Here is a 9132-nt window from a genome sequence, read left to right on the forward strand (position 1 = left end):
AGTCTTTTGCTTGCTTCTTTTATGAGAGATAATTTGCCCCATTCCGTTTCTCCCTTTTTCCTCCCAATATATTTCTCTCTCACCATTTAATTTCATTTTTTAAAGATGTGGTCCCATCCTATTCCATTCACTCTGTGCTCTCTGTCTCTGTGTGTGTGTGCATGTGTGTATGTGTGTGTGTCTAATCCCACCCACTACTCAGATACTGAAAAGTTTCAAGAGTTACAAATATTGTCTTTCCATGTAGGAATGTAAACAGTTCAACTTTAGTAAGTCCATTATGACTTCTCTTTGCTGTTTACCTTTTCATGCTTCTTTTCATTCTTGTGTTTGAAAGTTAAATTTTCTTTGCAGCTCTGGTCTTTTCATCAAGAATGCTTGAAAGTCCTCGATTTCGTTGAATGACCATATTTTCGCCTGAAGTATTATACTCAGTTTTGCTGGGTAAGTGATTCTTGGTTTTAGTCCTAGTTCCTTTGACTTCTGGAATATCATATTTCACACCCTTTAATCCCTTAATGTAGAAGCTGCTAGATCTCGTGTTATCCTGATTGTATTTCCACAATACTTGAATTGTTTCTTTCTAGCTGCTTGCAATATTTTCTCCTTGACCAAGGAACTCTGGAATTTAGCCACAATGTTCCTAGGAGTTTCACTTTTTGGATCTCTTTCAGGCGGTAATCAGTGGATTCCTTGAATACTTATTTTGCCCTTGGGTTCTAGAATATCAGGGCAGTTTTCCTTGATAATTTCATGAAAGATGATGTCTAGGCTCTTTTTTTGATCATGGCTTTCAGGTAGTCCCATAATTTTTAAATTGTCTATCCTGGATCTATTTTCCAGGTCAGTTGTTTTTCCAATGAGATATTTCACATTATCTTCCATTTTTCCATTCTTTTGGTTCTGTTTTGTGATTTCTTGATTTCTCATAAAGTCATTAGCCTCCATCTGTTCCATTCTAATTTTGAAAGAACTATTTTCTTCATTGAGCTTTTGAACCTCCTTTTCCATTTGGCTAATTCTGCTTTTTAAAGCATTCTTCTTCTCATTGGCTTTTTGAACCTCTTTTGCCAATTGAGTTAGCCTATTTTTCAGGGTGTTATTTTCTTCAGCATTTTTTTGGGTCTCCTTTAGCAGGGTGTTGACCTGCTTTTCATGGTTTTCTTGCATCTCTCTCATTTCTCTTCCCAGTTTTTCCTCCACCTCTCTAACTTGATTTTCAAAATCCTTTTTGAGCTCTTCCATGGCCTGAGCCCATTGAATGTTTATTTTGGATGTTTGGGACATAGAAGCCTTGACTTTTATGTCTTTCCCTGATGCTAAGCATTGTTCTTCCTCATCAAAAAGGATGGGAGGAGAAATCTGTTCACCAAGAAAGTAGCCTTCTGTGGTCTTATTTTTCCCCCCCTTTTCTGGGCATTTTCCCAGCCAGTGACGACTTCTGAGTGTCCTCTCCATACCCACCTCGCCTCCAGATCTGCCCATCCAGCGTTTAGGGGCTGAGATTCAAATGCTGCTTCCCAGCCTCAGGGTTTTGGGTTTGGGCAGGGCTGCTATTCAGTGTGAGATTAAGTTCAGGTGCTCAGGTTGGGGCAGGGCTGCCTCATAGGGCTCAGTTCCCTCAGGGGATTTATGTAGAGACCTTCAACAATGGATCCGGGCTCCTGCCTGCTTTGGGAGCCCTTGTCCACTGCTGCCTCCACTGCTGCCTCCTGAGGGGTCCTGAGTTGTGGGGACACCTCGCTCCCCTCTCGGCGAACTGAAAAGACCCTCTCACCAACCTTTGGCACCTGTGGGTGAAGGGACCTAGGTGGATGCTGGAGATTCTGTCCCTGAATCCTGCTCAGGGTGCTGCATGGCCAAGGCAGGGCTGCACTCTGCTCTGGGTCTGGTGCATGACGGACCTTTAGTGTCAGTTTTTCAGGCCTCTCTGGAAGAGAAATCTCCTCCACTCCATTGTTCTGTGGCTTCTGCTGCTCCAGAATTTGTTGGGAGTTCTTCTTTACAGGTATTTAATGGGCTATGGGTTCGGAGCTAGCATATGTGTATCTTTCTACTCCGCCATCTTGGCTCCTCCTCTTTGCCTATTTCTAGAGGAAGGAGGAAAGAAAAGGAAACTAAAGAAAAGAAAAAAAGCTTTTTGCCTTGTCTTCAAAATATCTTCCAATCGCAGGAAAATTCACATTGCTAAAAATGTTGTTCATCAACCTTAACAACTAAGTTATTTACTCTTGATAAATTCTGCCTTGAGCCCCTTAAAAACTAAACAATTAGGAACTTCTTTCCTGTCAAACTGCCCTGTGATAAAAGTTTTGAAATAAATAAGAAATGAAGGTAAAGTGTATATGACACAATTAAATTCTGATGTACCAAGAATTTCCCTAGACTGTATGCAGTTATCAAGGGGCCACAGGGCATTGGTGTTGTGATTTTAGGGTTTCTCCGCACTTTTAGTGAGGCTTTCCTTATCTCAGGGAGATTACTTTCAGGTCCTGGAATAAAGAGTTATTTCTCATTCCAACAGAAGGTACTAACTTGCCTACATTTTTTTCTTGCTTAATCTGCTTATAGCAGGGTTTGTTTGGTTGGTTTTGTCTTTTCATTACATGTTTCTTCACTAGGTAGTTGACAGTACATCTCAAGAGGAACCTAATCTAGTTACAGAAACAAGATCAGGGAAATTTTCCCAATTAGGGGGAAAAAGGTGTAAATAATAGGAAAGCAGCAGAAAAGTTATTTATCAAGACTAAGGTCCACTTGAGGCTGGAATTGGTTTCCCTTGCCTGTAAATAATAAGTAATTAATTTATATTTTGAATTGAAATGTGATTTCACTGGGGTAAGGTACTACCTATGAGGAACTTTCTCTATTAGTGCAGATTGGCTATTACTCTGAAATTCAGAGCCTCAGAGACTTCTGGGATGCTAACAGGTAGTGACTTTCCTGGGATCACAAAACTCTTTTGATTCAGAGATAGGATTTTAACTGAGTTCTTCCTAACTCTGAGGGCTGCTTTCTCTTCACACTGCCATGCTACCTCTCAGGAAATTAATAAGTGATTGATTTTAAATAATAGCCAGAATTCATCTAGTGCTTTAGTATTTTCAAAGCATTATACATAGATATATACATATGTATACACATACTTATGTGTGCATACATATTCATTTATGGTATATCATCTGAATCTTACCCTATGAAGTAGGTGCTATTAAATTGAATCTAATGCCAGTACATGTTCCTTTCAATATAATATGCACTTGTCAGTCCTTTTCCATAGCTCTATATGTTCTTCTGGGACAGTTAGTTGGTATAGCAGATAGCGTGCTGGTCCTAGAGTCAGAAAGACTGCTCTTTCTGAGTTCAAATCAAGCCTCAGACACTTACTACCTGTATGATCCTGAGCAAGTTATTTAACCCTGTTTGCCTCAGTTTCCTCAGCCATAAAATGAGCTGGGAAAGCAAACCACTCCTATATCTCTGCAAAGAAAACCCCAAATGGAGTCACAGAGAGTGAAACACAACTAAAAACAATAAAAATAAAATTTCTTCTGGGAAGTAATTAACTGTGGCATAAGGATTTGTGTCAGCTCCACTTAAAATACTTTCCATTATATTTCATATAAGAGCATGCTATTCACCTACCCATTACTAATAGTTATGTCATACTTCTCAGTGACTTCCCCTGGCTTTCACTGATGATAAAAATTTAAAACTTGCAAAGAGAACCATGGATATCATTTTGCATATTCATTCCTGGATCACTGTTTTACCAGATTAGGAATTTCAGAGGAAAAGAGATACTTATTAATTATTTCCCTTGTGCAAGGCTCTTGTCAGGCACATTGGTAAGCATAATACAGAAAGAGAGAGAAAGAATCTGTCTGGTTGTCTACTTCTGATGGTATGCAGAACACATCAAGAGAAAAGATATTTTCAAGGAAACCAAAAAGTCTCAACAGCTTTTTCTGTCCAAAGACTCAGAAATATTTCCCCTTAAATAGCTGTTTGTTTGCCTATGTGATGGGATATATGAAATTTAAATGAGAAGGTAAATTTGGAGAATTTCAAGGGGTTTTCCTCAGAAACATATATAGAATGTTCATTTATCCCATGGAACAATCTTGTGATTACAAATATTTTAAACACAGGAAAAAAAATCCCAAACTGAGAAATCAACATAGAGTTCTGTTCAGCAACTGAGAGTTGAACTGCATTCAGATCAGATAATTGTTGAAGTTAGAGGCAACTCTCCAAAAAGAAAATCATGAAGCAGCTCAATAAAGTCTTCTTTCCTGTACAGTTAAATAAAAATAACAACTAGCTGGCCTTTGCTTAACTTGTGGCCATCCAGTACCTCTAGGCATATATGTTGTTCACCTATGTAATTTCTTCAATTAATTTTTCATGGAATCAAATTCAGAAGTTAAATTAGTCTGGTTTTTTTGTTTAACTTCTTATTTTAAAAGTAACATGCTTTCTTTTAATCTGCCATATGATACCTTTGTTTTAAGTCATCAAGTTTATAAAACATGAATTTATCTTGATAGAAAAGTAAATCACATGACTTCCTAGTTCCTTTCTACTTCTAGGTGTTAAGGATTTGAAGATATATGAAGAACCAGAATAATAAAATGAAATCACTCTGCATAAATGGAAAAAGGACTTTTAAAATTTGAGACTGAAGACCTGCTTTTTTACATTAATTAGGTCTTTGATCTTGACTGTATCACAGAACTCATTATTTTTTTTCATGTTTATAAAATAATATCTACTTATAATCAGCATAACTTAGTAAAGTCAGAAGACCTTTTTCTAATATGAGATCTTGGACAAAGGCCTTGTGCCATCTGAGCATTGGTTACTCTTTTGTAAAATCATAATAAAATCTATTATACTTACTTCACAGGAATAGGAAAATTAAATTAGATAGTTGCTATTAAAGTGACCTGTACCCAATTCACAGAATCTCAGCATCAGATGCAACCTTATAAAAGATCTAACCCATCCAAAAGCTGAACAAGAACCTCTTCTTCACTATACCAAATATGTGATCTTTCAGCCTTTGTTTAGAGTCTTTCACTGAGGATGAATCCATTATCTCCCCACAGCCTCATTTACTTTGTGATAGCTTGAGTTGTTAGAGAGCTTTCTCTCAAACCAATTTTTAATATGCTTCTCTGAAATTTATTCCTATTACTCCTTCCGCAGCAGACTCCTTTGCTTAAAGAAATCTATAGTGAATTAAGCTCATGAACTCTGTCTCTCTTTGAGTCTCCGTGTCTCTTCCACTGTCTTTGTCTCTCTCTATGTCTCAAGCTCTTTGTCTCTGTCTCTCTGTTCCTTTCTGTGTCACACACATACACAATTTCCCTTCTCTAGGTTAAACATCCTGAATTTTGCTATGATATGAAATCAAGGCCCTTAACTATTCATGGCTAACTTCCTCTGAATATTCCTGAACTTATCAGTGTTCTTCCTAAAATGTGGATCCATTCTTGAGTGCAATAATCTAGAGGTGGTCTTACCAAGGTAAAGTGGGACTCTTACTTTCCTCATCCAAGACACTCTGCTCAATGCATCCTGACTATAGTAACATTTTCACAAGCTTGCTGTCTGTATCTTTAGTGATAGTCTAAAGAGGTCAAAGACAGGTAAAACCTGTATACCAAAACACTCATTGCAGAAGGTTTTGTAGCCGCTAGGTATCTAGGTAGCATAGTGGAAAGGAAATTGACCTGAATTCAACTGTTTCTTCAATAGTAAAATGAAAAAAAATAATAACCCCCACTTCCCAGGATTGTTATAAACATCAAAATGTGATAGTACATGTAAAGTACATAGCAGAGTACCTGGCCCATAATAGATACTGTATAAATGGCAGCTATTATTATTAATTATTATTATTATGGAAGGATCTTTCAATAATCACATCTCCAACTTGGAAGCCTGATACTACTGGGTTTTAATTTAACGTTTGAAAAACATCTTTTTGGTCTTATAAATGGAGCATAGGTCTTAAAGCTGATTCTCAAGTTACAGCATTTCCTTGGCAATTATCTTGATCAACTGAGGATCGTGGTTATGAATGTGTATGCATAAGTACCTTGCTTCTTGTAAGCAGATCGTCCATTTTACATTTAGAATCACACCCACCACGGTAACTTCATTATGACATGGTCTTACTGGCTGCCACTTTGTAGTCATTGCCTTTAATAAATACATATTGTTTATGTTTCTTTTGATGGTTAAAAAAATCATCCTCTATTGGAATAATAATATTAAATTAATGCTCATAATAGAACAAAAATCATAATAAAAACTAGATAACTGTCCATTGAGGAATGACTAAACAAGTTATATGTAAAAGTAATCAAATATTTCTACACTGTAAGATGAATATGAAGAATTCAGAACACTATCGGAAAAAAAAGGTATCCCCTGTTGCAGAGCTGAGTATGTAGAAACATAAAAACCATATTGCAATTACTACAAGAATGGAAATAGAAGTCTTCCAACAGTGTGAATGGATGCAATCCAGAACACTGTGGCTTTGAAGTACAATTGAGAAAATGCACCTATCTCCATTCCTTGGAGAAGTGGGGAACTATACAATGACATTTACTTTCAGATGTAATTGATACGCTGGGTTTTTTTTCTTTTCTTCTTTTTTTCCATTTTCCCATAGCCCCTTCAACACTGACTGCTTCAGTTTTCATCATGTTTGCAAATTTTCATGATGTAAAGCAAAATATCCGAGTAGATTTTATTTCCCTTTCTCTTACTATTCATGATTTATAATGTTTTATTTTAATCACTTATAGTTTGTAGTTCTATTGAAAATAATTCATATTCATTGACCATTTATCTACTGGGAAGTGACGATTAGCCTTCTATATTTTTTTGAATCCCCTACGTATCAGGAATTTCAAAATTTTAACAGTGATAATTGATGTACAAAGTTTTCTATTCATAGTTTCTCTTCTCATTCCTTCGGGGTTTTTTTGTCGTTCAAAAACTTTTAAATTTACTTAAGTGAAATTGTCTACTTTGTTTTTTATGATTATCAGCATGACTCTTTTGGTTAAGAATTATCCCCCTCTTGGGACATGGGCTGAAGGTTGATGCTGCTGCAGGAGGGCAGGTAGCTGAGCAGACTTTGCTCCTCGGTCTCCTGGACACTGCCATTAGAGGAAGCCTGTGGTGCTAGAGGAGCTAGGGAGGGTGCATGGAGGTGGAGGGAACCCCAGGACCCTACCAGGCCACCAAACTGTAGAATAAAGTTACTACCTGTTTTTGAGCAAGAATGTCTCTAAAAAACTCAGGCAGCACTTAAAAAACAAACAAACATGGCAACTGTTTTTATTGCCTGTGAAGCAATAGATTGGCTTTATGAATTATTAAGAAATAATAGCAATTTAGGTCCTCAGATTACAAGACAACAGACTGTTCAGTCATTAAGAAAATTCCTCAAGAATCATGTAATTGAAAATATTAAAAGAAGATGGGGATCAGAAAATCTTGATGACAACAATCAACTATTTGGATTTCTTACAACTTCTCCATTTAAAACTGTTCCACACTATCATCCAGAATTGAGGAAAAAACAGCTTAGAGAATATTTCTAAAGAGAAAGAATCTTTAAGTTATGGCACTTATCTCTCAGAAATAAAAAGTATGTTTATTAGAAAAATACAGAACATGTTAGAAATGAAAACAGAAATGAAAATAAAGAAAACCCAGTAAAGGAAAGGGAAATAAGCCAAGAATATACTGGAGAAATTTGGAGATATTATTTTGATGCACATACAAATCATTTTAGGTATGCCATGTTTAGAAGTCTTTAATACAGCAGAAGTAATGCCTTAGTATATAATATATAAAATGAAGAATACAAGTAAATGTGGAGTAGTTGTATTGCAAAACAAAGCAAAGATCTTCCTCACTGGGTACATCTGCTACGAAGTATCTAGAAAGTTGGCCAAGAAATAATGACCCAAGTCAACCAACTTTTGTTGGATTTGAACAAGATGTGTTCCTAACCATTGTCAATTATTTTCTAGATCTTCCAGAACCTCTACTTACTTTTGAATATTATGTTATTTGTTAATATATTAGGTTTATTGCAGCCTCATTTAGAAAGGATTCCCATTGACACCCTGCAAATATACTGCTTATTGTTTCCTCTGCCAAACCAGAGAAAGTTCCAATTTCTACTGAGAATGATTTCTCAGATGAGTGAGAATGTTGATATGCCAAAATTTCATTATACAATGGGAACAACATCACTAACTGCACAGACATTTTCCTGATGAGTGCTGTGATGCACTGTGCTGAGGAAGTCTATTTCGATGAGCTGCCTCCTACACAATTATTTGCTTTTCTGATGCCTCATCATAAAGAAAATTTTCAATTTGCCGTTTCACTTACAGGCTGCTGTAAAGAAATACCTGTCCTACCTGAGGAAGGGCCCTGTTCCTATCCTGGGGGTGAACTGATTTCTGCTTTGCAAATTTACTCCTGTAAAAAGATTAGCACCCAGAAATTTGAAGTCTTTCCATACATCAAATTATATTAAGAAGTAATTTTTTAAGGGTTATCAGTGGTACAAACTAGATAAAGAGGAAAAAATTGTTTCTACATCTCAGATTGAAATTGCAGAACTTTTTAAGAATATTATTAAAGATAGAAGCTTACCTCTGAAAGGAAAAATATTAAAGCAATTTCAGAAGGAGTATTCTGCCATCTACAAGACAAGACCTCAAAATACAGAAAGTGAAGCTACCATCTTTGGTGACAAGCCAACAATCAAGCAACCAATGCTAATTTTAAGAAAGTTAAAGTTCTGTGGCCTCAGTTATTAACTAATTATCAAATGATATTAAATTAAGCCATATGCTAATGGACATAACATTAGGGCAGTCTGTTTTTCCTGTCCTTTCCCAAAAATTTAGTGTGTCACAGGACATAGAAAAGTTCTGAAGTAGTTAGTGATATGAGTGCTTACTGTTTACTCTGGAAGATCATAATGAACCCAGTAAATCTCAATGAAGAACGAAGAAAAAATAAAAGCATGATTAGTAACCAAAAGTATTGTGAGCATCTCATGTAAACTACTGGAAAAGCCATGAC

The 9132-nt window shown here is 36.3% G+C and overlaps 1 pseudogene; it reads left to right on the forward strand.

The window, feature by feature from the left end:
* The first annotated feature begins 7228 nt into the window (after positions 1 to 7228).
* LOC140498532 (DEP domain-containing protein 1A-like) lies at positions 7229 to 8864 on the forward strand (annotated as a pseudogene).
* The last annotated feature ends 268 nt before the right edge of the window (positions 8865 to 9132 follow it).

The sequence above is a fragment of the Notamacropus eugenii genome, chromosome 4 (genome assembly GCF_028372415.1).
Source record: "Notamacropus eugenii isolate mMacEug1 chromosome 4, mMacEug1.pri_v2, whole genome shotgun sequence".
Taxonomy (NCBI): Eukaryota; Metazoa; Chordata; class Mammalia; order Diprotodontia; family Macropodidae; genus Notamacropus; species Notamacropus eugenii.